Here is a 16,615-nt window from a genome sequence, read left to right on the forward strand (position 1 = left end):
GTACTGGGAATATAATAGGCAGAGCTAGCTTTAACATTTTAACAGTAATAAAATCAGGACCCACTGCAATAGTTTTAATACCATTTATAGCTTTAAGTAGTATCTTTGGAGCAATATCTGAAAAAAATTCATTTTCATCAATAATATCAGAATTAACTGGGAAATTCGTATATGTAGAAGCAGGAGCTGGAGGAGAAGTGTTAGGAAAAAATGATAAATAATCACTTGAGCGGAAACTGCATGCCTCCGAGCTGGTCCTCTGCGGTATAAGATTAAGTTTTTTTAATATTATATTCCAAATATTTTCCGACTTACTTTTATTTTTTATGAAATTAAAATTATATTTGTTATACGCATCTCTAATCTTAGTATAGTATGAACGGAATTCCGACTCTTTCTAAAATTCAAGTGATCTGCAATTTTTTTAGTTCTTTTAGAATTTCTACGAAGCCTATTCCTTTCCTTGATCAGCGCTTTTATTTCATCTGTAATCCAAGGAGGAGACTTTTTTTTAATATTAATTGAATGAAGAGGAGCAAAATAATCAAAGGCCGAAGTTAAGTAAAGAAATAATTTATAAACTTTAACGTTAATATCATATGAAGAGTATATACTATTTCAATCAAAGTTAGACAAGTGAGCCTCCGGAAAGTATAACCACACATAAAATTCTGACCGCCATGCTAATTCAATGGGCGTCAGAATTTTATGTGTGGTTATACTTTCCGGAGGCTCAAGTGCGAAATGAAATCGGTCTCAGGAATTTGATTCAAACTACGAACAAAAGTAGATCTGTTATTTATTTTGGTCGAATTTCCATCAAATTTAACTTTAGCACCTATCAAATCATGACTGGATAAGAAACTAACTGAATGTTGATTAAATGAGTATATTTTAACCAAGTTGTCAACAATCATTACGGCTATTCTAGTACTAGTATTATTAGAATGATGTGTAGAATTGTGAGGAACTATCGACAAACCAGCAGAATAAATCATTGAAGTGAAATAATTAGTAATAGGAACAGTAGTATTAAGATTACAATTAAAATCACCCATTATTATAATATTACTAAATAACTAAACAGAAGGAAAAATTAGGTTCTCTAATTCGGTTCCGAAAGAAGCGTTCGGCGGTTTGTAAACCACTCCAACCAATGTATTGTCACATGAAGATTGTAAATGCAACCATAGAACATCTAAACGTTTTACGTATATGAGGCATTTTACGTGAAATGTCCTAAGTTGAAATTTCAACTTCTTGAAAAAAATTGAAACTCAGGGAGTTTGTTGTTCTATCAAGTAGAAATATGCCCCAAAAAATATTTTTGATTTTTTCGAAAATTTGAAGGGGGTAGAGGGGGGTCAATTTGACCAATTTTGCTTACACCGGCTACTTTGTGAATTTTTTCTGAACATACTTGTAATGGGAAAAATTTTTTAGAATATGTTTCTGAAAGGTTTTTTCGTCCTCTTTCCAATAACGCATTTTATTTTTTAATATTTTAAAAATTTACCCTAATTTTTGATAATTAATATTTAATTTTCAATTTCCCAAAAATCGGTCCGTTTTTTTTTAAATAAATTATTGCAAACGAAAGCTGAGGTTTTTTCCTATCCGCATGTAAATTTTCAGAATTCCCTTTTTTTTGTTTTTGAGTTATTAAATTTCAAAGAATAAATTGCGTCCCAGGCGCCTCGTCTCACGCCGGTTGCCACGCGGCTCAGTGCAACCGCGACGCTGCGCGCCGCAATTTATTCTTTGAAATTTAATAACTCAAAAACAAAAAAAAAGGGAATTCTGAAAATTTACATGCGGATAGGAAAAAACCTCAGCTTTCGTTTGCAATAATTTATTTTTAAAAAAAACGGACCGATTTTTGGGAAATTGAAAATTAAATATTAATTATCAAAAATTAGGGTAAATTTTTAAAATATTAAAAAATAAAATGCATCATTGGAAAGAGGACGAAAAAACCTTTCAGAAACATATTCTAAAAAATTTTTCCCATTACAAGTATGTTCAGAAAAAATTCACAAAGTAGCCGGTGTTAGCAAAATTGGTCAAATTGACCCCCCTCCAACCCCTACGTATTTCTCTGTCATTACGAAATAAATTATAATCATCCAATTCTACAAGATTAGATAAAGTATTAACTGACAGCCATGTTTCAGAAATACCAATGACATCATAAAAACCAGTATTAAAAAAATCTCTAAGTTCTAGAAAATGAGCATGCAAAGATTGAACATTAACGTGGCACAAATTCGAGGTCTCCGTTATAATTGAAAATTAATAATAGTAACGACAACTTTTTACAGCTTGTAACCACCTTAAGCATTAAAATACATTGAAAAATAATAATAATTTTTTTTCTTTATTTTGTCTAAATTAAAGAAATACAAAAAATGAGTAAAACCAATAAGCAAACTAAGATGAAGCGTTTGTGAAATAAATGTTATAAGTAAAAAACCGGAAAGAGAGAAACATTTTTTAGGTAATTTAAATTTAACAAAGCTAATTAAGCAAAAGAAACAGCAATGCTGAAAAATGAATAATAACACAGTAATAAGTAATATAAAAACAAAATTAGAAAAACTAAATTCCAAAAAATTAATATGATAATGTTTGAAAATATGATTAAACGTAAAATCGAAAAATACAAAAAAAGTCCAAGCTATTTTAAACTGTTGACAGCCTCGATTGAAGTCATCTGGAATCGACGTTCTCCATCGGCTTTACGACCAAAGATTTTGCCTCCAGATACCCATAAATATTTCAGTTTATTATCCCTTTTAAGAGACAATGCTGCAGCGTATATGCGACGATTTAGAGGTGTTAGTGATTCACGAATGTAGATAGAGTATTTTTCTTTTCAGGCCACTTGATGTTGATTGAAGAAAATTTTTTAAAAATTTTACGTTCATTGATTATCTGATCCCTCAAATCATGATTAGATAATTTAACAATAATAGTTGGTGGAAATTGTTGTGTGTTAGTGTCATTTTTCTTGTAAATTCGGAATATGTTAAGAATATTTTCATATGTAATGGTAACATTGAGACTTTTAGCAATGTTTATAAAACACTCCTTCAGGTTTTCTTCATGCTTGACTGGTAAACCATGCTCTTCCAATGTTGAGTCAAGAGAATGTTGCTTATGAACATTAAGACTACACTCCAATTGATCAACCCTATTTCTCAGACGTTCAGATCAAATTTTAGCAGTTCTCGAGGAATTAGACATATCGGCAGAATCAATCTCAATCCAACTAATTTTTTTTAATGCTGTTAATCTCCTCTTTTCTAGCGGAAACAGTTGTTAAAAAATTTCTATTAAATTCTACTTGCTCCCCACCAAGCCTGTAAAAAGAGAACATGAACTAACTGTTAGGTCGGACAATGTTTTTCTCTTTAGATACACCTTAAGGAAGAAAACCTACCACATGGCAGTCCTGGCCATTCAAATTTTTTTTTGTGTGACGGTGTTATTGATAACACAGGTCCACAAAAATATCAGGTTTTACGTGACAGATAAAATTCTATAAATATTGACGGATTTACCTCAATCTTTGTATCGAGGGTTTTTTGGGGTTGCTGATTACGAATTTAAAGTCAGATTTTCAAAATAAAAATAAAGTATTTAATATGGCGGTCGGATTTATACAAATTTCTTGAATGTTTACAGAACTTAGTAGAGGAGAACGGGGCGAGGCAGCCAATTGCTTCTTATTTCTGCATAATTTTTTCAAATCGTGCGCTATTGATAATGTAGACTGCTTAAAGGAAGTTTACTTTAGTTGCTAACAGATGGGAATAATTGCTGCAGCAGTTTAGCAGTGACAGTATCATTTATGAAAACAGACTTTTTAGATGTAACTTTTCTAAGAGTTATTTTGGTGATTTTAGTTAATAGAGTTACACGAATGAAATTCTTGTAAAGTGATTTTCAATGCAGAATTTAGTGCTGAAGACGATGGTGTTAATGGAATTGCGATATTTTTAATATTACGGGTTTTGTGAATGTTTTCTTAAAAAATTACTCGTGGGGTTAGGCAGACAACGCTAAATTTTTCGTCTTTTTGTGTTGATTTTATTTGTTCTTCTAAATGTTTTCTCTTTTTTTCCTACTCCAATACATTTTAAACTTAAAATTGAATTTTATAAACCATTTTTTAAGAATAACAAATTTTTTCCTTAAACTGTTAAATTGAATTTAATTAATGTTATTATTATAATATTATTCAAATGTAAATTTTTGAAGTTTACTAACAAAATAAAAGTAAGTTAAGGACAACTACCTTGTTATGTTTCACTAATTTTAACTTTAAGTTGTGTTTTTTTAACTATTAAAATAGTTGGCCGCCTCACCTCACGTTTTTTCAAATATGCAAAAATGTAATCCCTTGGAAAAAGGGTTGTAGAAATTTTTAAGTGCAACCTACGTCAAAATGTTCTATGGAGATTTTTTAGCTAAAAAGACAAGCTTTCTAACGCGATATTAAAATTGAAAAAACCTATTTAAATAACTGCCTCGCAAACCAAAATGTGCCATATTGGATTTGCTTTTTCGTATTTTGAAAGTCTGCCTTAAAATTCGTAATCAGCGACCCCAATAAACCCTTGATACTAAGATTGAGGTAAATCCGTCAATTTTTATAGAATTTTAACTGTCACGTAAAACCTGATATGTATTTTGAGGTTAGGAAAAATTCTGACGTGATGGAGCAAAACATACTTCAGATTCGTTTTCAGCGACCCCAAAAACATATAATACACCAGGTTTGGTGAAAGGAACCTTTCAACGAATTTTTTTTGTGCACCTGTGTAATCCTTGTAAAAACAATACAAACATGAAAGCCTAAATTAATATTTGAATTTGAGGCATTCCACGCCAAACCAACATATCGTCAAAGTTCACATTATAAAATTATTATTATTATAATATTATATTATTATTATTCACATTATAATCATAATTATAATTAATATTATTAAACGAAACAAAATTTATAACATAATATTATGATTAATGAACTCAGAAAATCATCGAGTTTCACATATGGGTGATTCTCCAAAAACCGGTCACTTTTAAGTTGATAAAATTTTTTTTTTAATGTTTAAAAATTGAACTTTCTTTTATTAATTACTATTCATTGGTATTTAAGGGTGATGGAGCCAGGTGAAAAAATAGTCAATTATTTTAATTTTACCCTAATTCTCGGTTGATTTTTTCGCCGACGGATTATGACGTGAAAATAAAAGGAATAGTACCATTTTTTTTGTGCAAATGAAAGATTAAAGTGGTACACGGGGCTGTACGTTGTGATATTTGAAAAATATTGCCCAGAATATTAGATATTAATTAAAAAGTAAATATATATAATGTCAGATAGTCGCCCTCAAAGATACATGTATACAAGTGTGTGTGTAAATCTATGTTTACCATGCTTACCAGACGTATAGAATTTAGTCTTATTAGAAAAGAGGAACAGCAATGTTTTATTCTTTTATGAAATATAAATAATAATGTTTCAAATAAACAAAACGAAGGAACACTCACTATAATATTGACGTATGTCGAATAAAACATTGGACACTATTTTGACAGCAGCAGTAGAACTCTCGAACTGATATAACATCTGTTATGTGAAACTCTGTTATGTGAAACTTTGTTTTATCAGGGATGGGAACGTGCAATTTACATAGTTTTTATGTCCATATAGCAATAAAAAATAGTTACCATAGGAATGAATATACATGTAAAATGTATTTTGTTAACATGTTAACTTAAAAACAAGTTGCATTGACTTTTTATGCAATCAAGTAAAAAAAATATTTAAAAACAATTACGTAACCTCAAACCATATATGATTCTGAAATATACTTGATAGCATAAGAAAAACATTAAAACTAAAAATGAGAAAGATTTTTAGACATTAACAAAAAACCTTGCTTCTTTTAAAATATATCATATTATTTATTATTTCAAAATTATGGTTTGCGGTTAGTATTATTCATTTTTTGAAAAAGTAAAAAAATGTTGAAAATTGTGTAAAAATAAAAAAAAGAATATAGCAAATTTGACATTTTTTACAAAAATACTATAATTTCTTAAAATTTTGACCAAAATAAAAAAATCAAACAGTATTCTAAAGATAAATGGTATACTTTTAGAAAATATTAGCAACTTTTTCATTACTTGAATGAAATATAATTATTTTTACAAATGAATTTACATAGAGAATTGGGAGGTTCAATTTACAGTGAATAATAATTCAAATATATACAAAAATAGAAGATTATAAATAATACAAACAAAATATTTTAATATTTTTGAGTAAAAGGCTTATGGCACGGTCACACCTCGGCTGCCTGCCTGCCTGCGCAGGCAGCCGCCACGAGAGTAAGAGAAAGGAGACGAATAATTTAAATTGATAACAGACGCACCAGTGTGGTGCATCAATTGGAGTTCCAGAGTTCCCAAAAGTGCAAGTACTACACAAATTTTGGTGGTTCTCATGCACCAACATTTTTCAGTGTATATGCTTTATGCCAAAGTGCAACTCCTCCTTAAGGTTATGCTACTCTCTGGTCACATGCCCTATATATGGGCCAAAGCTTAAGGCTGGAGTCCCATGATAGCGTTTTGCGTTGCGTTTTGTAACTAGGCTATGAGTGTGAGAGAGATACAGATGTATGTTTGCTCTATTTGCACTCATTGCCTAGTTACAAAACGCAACGCAAAACGCTACCATGGGACTCCAGCCTAATGAATACGGAAATGGGAACAGGACATGCAAAAAAAAAAATAATAATAGAAGCTGTCTGCGTCCTTTTCTTTACAATGACCTGTTCTCATATTCATTCTGCGTTGTCCTTATACTTCATTATGGGAACAAGTGACCACTGAATAACAATAACATGCTCTTCACTGTAAATTTGCACATTGTTCCGTACTCCAGAGTTTACTTCTTATGGTACGGTCACAGCTCGGGCTCGGCTCAGGCCTGCCTGACTGCCTGCAGGTCGTCATGGCAATACATAAGAGCAGGAGAGTCAGACAATTCAAATTATTCGTCTCCTCTCTCTTACTCTTGTGGCGGCTGCCTGCGCAGGCAGGCAGGCAGCCGAGGTGTGACCGTGCCATTAGAGTGCAGTCCTATGTGGGTAGAGTAGTGGATCAGTTTTGACCAACCAAATCACTGGATTTTTTGAACACTTATTCTGATTGGTCAAATCTATTACACTATTCCCCTATTCTACCAGCATGGGACTGCACTCTTATACTTAAAACGTGAAAACAAAATCTAATATTATTATTGCGTCTAGGATTCAAATCCGATTATACTGCCTGGAAATCCCCTTTTTCTTTTTCAAGGTGCTTCTACAACAACTTATTTGTCCGTCAACACGAACAAAATGCCTGTCAAAATGATGCGCAAATTTAAAATTGTTTGCGCATCAATTTGTTAGTACATTTTGTTCGTTTCGTCGAAAAACAGTTATAGAAGAGGATACAACAAACAAGGTGTTGGAGCCATGTCAAAATATAGACAAATATTTAAAGATAAATATGATGCGTATGAACGTATATTGTCCTCTAAATTTGTATTAGTAAAAATGTTTACTAAATTTAATTAGTGAATTACTTTTTGCTCTTGAATTAGTAAAGTTTACTAATAAATAGTTATTCCTACTCATTTATTAGTAAAATTTACAAATTCAAAATGAAAAGTCAGTCAATAATTCAAATTAGTAAGATTTTTTACTAATGGATATTTAGAGAGTGCGATAATTGGAGAAAAAAATACCCGAAGTATAGTAAAATTTATATATTTTATTGCAAACATTTGCCTTGCAATGGCATGTGTGTATGTGTTTGTGAAATGTACTCACCAAGAAGGTTTATCTTGTGAACCTACCCACTGGGCCTTGCAGAAATCTGAAGTCGGGGACACATGAGTGTAAGTTTATTTAAATATATTATAAACTATTTTATAGAAGCTAAGTTCTACTTTCTTAAAATGTATTCAAAAAAGATTTTAAAATTATATTTTTATATACATGTAAAAATAAGACCCTAATAGCACCGATCATTTCATTCCTGCACATTGCATTTTCAATTCATAAAATGAAATCGGGGAGCGTGAAATCATTTCTAGTTCGCTTCCAATGGGGGTTTTCGGCAAACGTTATTACGATCCTTAAGAGCACTCTGTGATTGGTTGATCTAACAGCAAGTTGAATGCTGATTGGATACTATGTTCATACAGTACGATTTGCACAAAAATTTTTTTAATAACAAATCGTATTGTATCATTTTCTACAAATATTGTACCAAGCACAATTTTTCCTTCAGGGTGAAGTCACATGACAACATTTTGCGTGGCGTTTTAGAGCTAGACCATGAATGCAAACAGGACGAACGTATATCTGCATCTCTTTCTCACTCACTGGCTAGTTATAAAATGCAACGTATAATGCTGCCATATGGGACTTCTCCCTTATGCTGCCTCTACAATACGGAAAAAAGTTGAGAAACGCGCGACGCAAACGCGAAATGCGAGAAAAATACATGGCAATTTCTCGCGTTTCGCGTCTTACTTTCTAATTGTAGATACAGCTTTAAGGTCATGTTATTCAGTGGTCACGTGCCTCATATACTTCACTATGGAGCACATGATCTCTAAATAACATGACCTTAAGGCCAACGCAGAATAGAATCTTTAACCGGAACTTTAATACAACTGACGCGACGCAGAGTTTAGGGAACCTATTGGAGAAAGGGCTTTACATAGCAACGCAGTCGCAACGCACACTGTCGCAGACGTTTAGAACCTATTGGAGAAAGACCTTTATGGTGCTATTGGGAAAAGACTTTTATGAAAGCGAAATTATTGTGCGTTGGCCTTCAGCGAATTTTCAACAAATAATCTATCTGATTGTACATTTGTTATTGATATATGTATAAATAATGGACTAGATACCATTAATAAATCAAAGGAAAGACTGATATATATGTATCAAAATATTCGTATTTTAATAAAATATAAAAATTATTTGTGATTTTTATAACATATTATCAGTTCCAGTACTGATAAAGAAAGAATTTATTTCACATCAAAGTGAGATTCAGAGCTAATATTACTGTTTTCAAACTTCTGAAAAAATGGGTAATAAGAAATTAAATGCTTCTGATAAACGAAAGTCTGTGAGGAAGAGAATGAAAGATTTGTAAGTATATGTTATAAGGATCATGGTTTTTTAGATTTATTGCAGAAGACAATATTCACAAGTGTAAACATTTTGTTTACTGTGTATTTGAAATATATTTAATGAAACTTGATATAGAAAAATGTACTTTTTTGCGCACAAAAGTATATGGAAAGTAATTTCTTTTAACCCTATAAAGATAATCTACGTCTGAGAGATGTATGGAACTCGAAAATATAGTATATATTTCTAATTTGAAATCACAGTATTGTTTTGTTATGAAATGTATCAGTTCTCGATCTGTGCAAAAACTGTGCTAAAATAAGTACAATAAAGAACCAAATGTGATAAATAAAGTATTAGATATTTAAGTAGGGAAATGACTAATTAAAAATTATTTTTTGTTTGAAAAATATAAAATGTTTTTAAGATGAATGTTTCAATTAAAATAATTCTGAAAGTAACATTTAAAAATTGTGTTTTATACTTTAGAAATATATGTTTTTGCATTAAAAATGTATCTATATACTGTAAGTAATTTTGTTGAAAGACAATATCTCTAATTTCAGCTTATTATAGAATCACATTTATGAAAGCTCGTCATATCGTAGGTTACAAAATCCGCGAACGCGTACTTTTATAAAATTCTCAATTGTATAACGTTTTGAGGATTGATTTAAAAGTTAAATATTTATTACCTAAGAATAAAAATGAAGTCAGAAAACAATCTTTACTTGATATGCATCATTAACTTTTTGCAACTCTTTCAAGTATGCAGTTGTGTTTTTTGTATACTACTAATAAATTAAGTATGTTTGACTACTTTTAATTACTCTCCGTAATTCAATAAGTCCTTAGCTGAATTTAAAATTTTTTTTGATTATCATAAAAGTATCTAAATAAACTACGAATTCAGTTGACAGAATGAGATTTTGTAGTTTATTTTACTGAATTCGAAGATAGGGCTGCTCACGAGACGAGACTTATTAAAGTCTCGTCACGGTCTCATCAAATGTGAAAATCTGGAGTCTAGGTCTCGTTCTCGGTGTCTCGTGTCAATAAAAAGAAAATATTGATTCATTTTTAAACTATATAATATTTATTTAACCCTCCATCCGTCGCAGGTGAGGAAAATTCTCACCATGCGATGGATGGAGGGTTAAATTAAAATTTAAATACATATGTAAATTAGAATTTTAGTAATAGTAAAAATTTTTGAGAAAAAACGTAAAGTCCTAAGGTGGCCACATGTCAGTAAAAATTTTTGTCAGTAAAGTCAGGGAAATGTCAGGAAAAAAAAATTTTGTCAAGGAACTTTCGAAAATATGAGGTTTTTTTTGACTTATTTTCAAAAATTGCGACTTTCTCGAATTTTCTTCCAAATATTGCTACAAAATATCATATTTTTTAGTATTAAATGTGTAACTCATTCTGATTTTTATAGGGCAAAAAATAACTAAACAAAGCTTTCAATAATTATTTTTAAATCATTTTTCTATTTAAATTTTGGAAATATACCTACAATTAAAAACGTTTTAAATAATTGAAATTTTGTAAAATTTAATTGAAAATCATTAATTTTTTAATGTATTTTGTAATACGTTTTTAAACAATTTTAATTGCAAATTTTCAAAATAATTGAATTTTAAAAATTTTAATGAAAAATCTTTAAACGTAAATTAAAAAATTAAAATTAATGTAAATTAGCTTCTAATTTTTTTAAATTTAGTATTTCCAGTGCTTTTAATAACATATTTCCGAAAATTCAAATACATACAAAAAATAATATTTTAGAATGATTTTTAACATTTTGCAGAAAAAAATTATGTTCAAAATATTTTATTAAAATCCATGAATTTTAAATAATACAAAAACACTTTTAAGAAATTTTATTGTTTTCGAATAAGTACATGAAAATATTTATAAAAACTACTTAATCTTTAGAATTTTTTTATCATAATTTTTGTAGATTTAATTATCTTTGAATAAAGCAAATAAAAATTATTATATTATTTATTTAATTTAATTTAAGCACAAAAGTCAGGTAATCGACTCATCTTTTAATGAATTTCTATAAGCCGAATTACTACCAAACGAGCAAAATTGTTATAGCCAATTAGTACTATGACCAATATAGGTATAAAAAGAACCAATAATACATAAATATAGTTTCTTTCATATTGTAGATCTGAGAAAGGGGGCATCTATCCGCACTTTACCCTATACTTTACTACGTTAATCTTATTAAGTTCTACAACATACGACAATTTAAATACTTATTATTTACTAAATAAAAGTAGTCAAATTTATTACATATAAAAGACTTTCAATAATAAAAAATATTATTTCCCTCTACATGTAGTTATACAGGGCTGCCAGTGACTCACTTTTACTCACTTTTTTCCAGGTCACTCACTATTACTCACTTTTTAAAAAAAAACTCACTTTTCTCACTATTTTTTGTAAAATATCTTATTTCTCAATTTTAAAAAAAAATAATTTTTATTTAAGGGCAAGACCAAGTTGAAAAATGTAAACAAACAAAAAAGTAAACAAACCAAACACTAAAATCGCAATTGTTAGGGAGCCTTTATTCGCATAAAAATTAACATTTTTACACTTTCTATACAAAAATGGTAAATTATAGTGTCAAAGTTTGCAATGAAACCACATTTGACTATGAGTAGAGAAAGGTAGATTATGCGATTGCATAATTTTTTAAAATCAAGTAGAAACATTATAATATTATGTTAATTCATGTTTTAAACATTTAAAAAAATAAAATATGAGTAACAAATGTTACTAAAGATAATATTTTTATAAACTACTTTTTGCTTTTATTGTTGGTTGTGATTGTTATACGATTCAATTATAAGTAGAATATCAGAAAAATATGAAATATAAAATTTTCAGGAAAGTTTTACGCTACATTTTCGCTTATAACAGAGTTCTCGAAAATGTAATTTAAATCATCAGGAAAGTTTAAAGCTACATTTTTGGTAAAAGTAAAATTTGACTATAAACATTTATTGAAGTGATGGGACATTTCAGGGGACTTTCTGGTTTAGAATAGACAAAAAATACACTTTTTTAAACTTTTATTGTGAAAAAAGTATTACAGTTTTTCCCAAAATTCTTTTTGGACATTGTTACAGATTGCGTGGAAAGAATATTAAAAATTTTTTGAAGTAAATTTAGTTACGTATCGCAGATATATGTGCCGTCACTTAAAAAGGACCTTTTTAGGGGACTAACTTTCCGAATGACCAGTAACTCATAAATTAAAAATTCAAACTGGATTCTGTTCATAAGTATTTGTTCTAGGTAACAAACCTAAAAAACGATTTTTTAAATGTATTTTTTAATATTTTATAAACATTTTACTTAAAAAATCGCAAAACCGCTACGTTTTAGGGTCAATTTACCCCCGCATAAAAAACATTCAAAAATGTGTTTTTGAGAAAAACGCGTTTAAAGTTATCGTGTAATGTACCTACTACAGTGAGCTAAGAAACGGACATAAAAATTGCTATAACTTTTTTTCTTTCTCATATTTTTTCAGAATTGTTTTGGGAAAGTAATTTTATGATATTAAGGAACATTTTAAAGCAAAAAAAAGAAAAATCGATTTTTTTTAATCCTAAACCAGAAAATCCCCTTTAATCTTTGCACAATTTTCACTAAACTTTGCAAGTAAATTTTTCAAAGTTTGCAAGTATGTAAATCTTTAATAAATTTTTAGGAAAGTTTTGGTGCTGTGTAGGAATACTCATAGTCAAATATGGTTTTATTGTAGACTTTGACACTCAATTTTGCGATTTTTGTTAAGAAAGTGTAAAAATAAGAAACTTAAACTTTAACAATGTAAAAATAGTTATAATAACTAAAAAAGTAGTTCCTTTTACTACTTTTCGCTCATATACCGAGCACGAAAAAAATTTCACCTGGAACAGCGACAGATTTTCCTAGAATACCAAAAATTTTTTACTGTTTCAATTAATACTTCCGGTATTCGAGCGAAACGTATCGCTGTTCTAATTAAAACTTTTTTTTCGTTAGTGGTAGTTGAATTTTTCGACAAAATTTTTTCTGTGTATAATTATTGGTATTATTATTATTATATTACTATAGAATTAAATACATAAAATTATATAATTTTTAGACGCCTATATATTACTACCACGGTTAAACTGAAAAAATAAAATATGTACAAATTTAGACGCTGTTCATCACTTTTATGATTAGACTAGCTGTCGTATCCGTCTTCGATGGGTTTTAGTTTCTACTAAATATTTGAAGAGGCGTCTACCAACCGGGAATATAATTTGACTGGGAAAAACTAATAATTAGTTATCATTAACTAACCTAAGTTAGTTTCAAAAAGTAATATTTTTCTAAGAAAATAGTACTATTTGAATCAGTAAATGACTTTTCCTATCAAATACTATTTTTAACTAATTCAAATTCACAGAACAGTATTTGTCAATTTGTGATACTTTATGCGTTTGTAGTATTTCAATTATTGTATTAAAAATTAATCCTAATTTTCCACCAGCTTTTGGAGTTATGTAGAGTCTAATTCGAACTAATTGTATCGCAAGTAGACCCAATGTTACGACTGATAAAATCTAAAATAAGACCTATATTATAGGCTGAAAGTAGGGTTTAAATTTTGTCAAATAAAAATAATACATCAATAAAAATTAATGCAAAAAGCAATTTTTTAAAAACGAATTAATATACCTAATAAAACTTTTTTTAATTTGATAAAAAAATTCCCGGTTTGGTAAAAAACCTAACTAAACTTGTTAATAAAATAAATGTAATTAATGTAATTTAAAATTTAAAAACATCAGCCGATATCAATACCAACTTCATAAAAAATTAAACAATATTCAACAAAAAAGATTAATTTAGAATTTTGTCAAAAATTAAAAATATTATTTTGGCTTAAAAATTCGGATTTATTATTTGTATTTTATTTTTATAGTGAAAATTAGTTGTATTTATATTAACTTTATATAATTTTCATTCAGCTTCATATTTTTCAATCGGATGTAACTAAGATTTTAAGTTAAACTTACGGTGCGATCCTATGTGATCAGAATACGTCGAATTTCGTATTGTTGCATAATAATTACGGACTTAATTCATATAGACATTTAAGGTTACTCCAGACTGATTTAGGATTCACAATTTCACTCGGATTGATGTTAGATTAACGCGAATTATTTTCGTACAATTATCGGACTAATCCACACTAATATACCCGGATTTAATCCGGATTAGTCCGAAATATTTACCAGGGATATAATATAATTCGGGTGGCCGTCTATTACCGCATTCTTAGCATACATATTTCGGATTGTTTCGCATTTGTTTCTAAATATGATTTTACTACACTAATTCCGAATTGAAGCGGACTAATGTCGGATTCTTTGTGTACAGATTTCGGATTATTTCGTATTTGTTTCGGATTATGCCTTTTAATTGGATTAAATCCGGATTATTTCAGCCAATTTCCGGATTCTCAGCATACAGTTTTCGGATTGTTTCGTACTTGTTTCGGAATAGGATTTTGCAACACTTAATTTCAAATTGTTGCAGACTAATATCGGATTTCTTGCTTACAGAGTTCGGATTATTTCGGACATTTTACGGATTAAGTTTTTTTAACTAGATTAAACTCGGATTGTTGCGGACTGATTCCGTATTCTTTACATATTGATATCGGATAATTCCGTACTTATTTTAGAAGAATTCTTCACCGGTCATAAATTTGGATTGTTGCGGACTATTTACGGACTGAATTCGTAGACATTTAGGATTACTCCGGAGTGTTTTCGAATTCAGGTTTTCGTTCGGATTGATATCAGACTAGCGCGGATCATCTTCGGACCGTTTTCGTACAATTTTCGGACTAATTCGTACTAATCTGTCCGTATTTAATCGGGAATTAGTCCGAAATTTTTACCAGGGTTATAGTTTTTTGGTCGGCCGAACTCTGGGCCACGATTGGCCCAACGGTTGGCAAAACTCTAGAAACGCAGTTTCATTGACTTAAACTTTCTTGGTCGGCCGAACTCTGGGCCTCGGTTGGCCCAACGGTTGGCAAAACTTTGTCAAATGCAGTTTAAATGACTTACATTATTTTGGTCGGCCGAACTCTGGGCCACGGTTGGCCCAACGGTTGGCAAAACTCTAAAAACGCAGTTTAAATGACTTAAACTTTCTTCGTCGGCCGAACTCTGGGCCACGGTTGGCCCGACTGTTGCAGCTTTAATATACATTTTGCGTTATGCACTCCCATGTGAGCGTAGCGTAGTGGTCAGTGTATAAGTCTTCGGTTCGATCCCAGCGAGCGTTAGATATTTTCGAAAATGTATGTATGAGATTGTGTTTAATAATAATAGGTAAAGGTTATATCTGATGTTCCCGCTAATAATAACGTGTTAATTGTTTAAATAATTTAGTTTTTTAATAATGTAAAAACCTTTGGCAGTTGAAGATGGACAAACTTTTAAAATTGTGGTTGGCCCAACTTACGCATCTAAAGTTGTGCCAACTTTGGCGTCAGTTTTTGGACCAACTATTGAAATGTATAGTTGGCACAACATATGCATTGTAATGGTACGGTCACAGCTCGGCTGCCTGCCTGCCTGCCTGCAGGTCGTCATGGCAATACATAAGAGTAAGAGAGTCAGACAATTTAAATTATTCGTCTCCTCTCTCTTACTCTCGTGGCGGCTGCCTGCGCAGGCAGGCAGGTAGCCGAGGTGTGACCGTGCCATAAGTTGGGCCAACTTCCTTATGAGTTGTCGGGCCAACCATCGTCGCCGTTAGACGGCGACCGTTATCATCTGTATGGTTGGCCCAACCTCTGGCACGAGAAGTTGGACCGACTTTGTAAAAGTTGGCCCAACTATGGGCCGACTAGAAAATCGCACCTGGGTAGTTGATTTATGATCAACCCTCATAAAATTGAAAGATGTTTAAAAATATTTAAATAATTATTTTCGTATCAAGGGCGCAAAATAGGTGATTGCGAACTACGATGGCGAGATTAAGGCACCGAGGGGATGCAATTTCGCGCCCGAGGCTAAGCCGAGGGAGCGGAAGTGTCACCGAGGTCCCGAAACCTTGCTATCAGCTTTGCGCTCATGTTGTGAACATAATTTTTTGTCCGAACTACATGAAAAGTATGGCATTGAGAGCACGAGTAGTAAATTTTTTTTAATGGTGAAAGAAGCTGTTCTTTAATTAAATAAAAACTGATTTTTATGTAATCAAGATACGTTTTGACATTTTTAAGCAAAAGCGGGCGCAGAATATTATACCCTACCCTCGGACGGGAATGTGTTACTTTGTGTCCGCTCTAAGTGCCAAAAATGACATACTTT

Source organism: Leptopilina heterotoma, unplaced genomic scaffold (genome assembly GCF_015476425.1).
Source record: "Leptopilina heterotoma isolate Lh14 unplaced genomic scaffold, ASM1547642v1 Lhet_146, whole genome shotgun sequence".
Taxonomy (NCBI): Eukaryota; Metazoa; Arthropoda; class Insecta; order Hymenoptera; family Figitidae; genus Leptopilina; species Leptopilina heterotoma.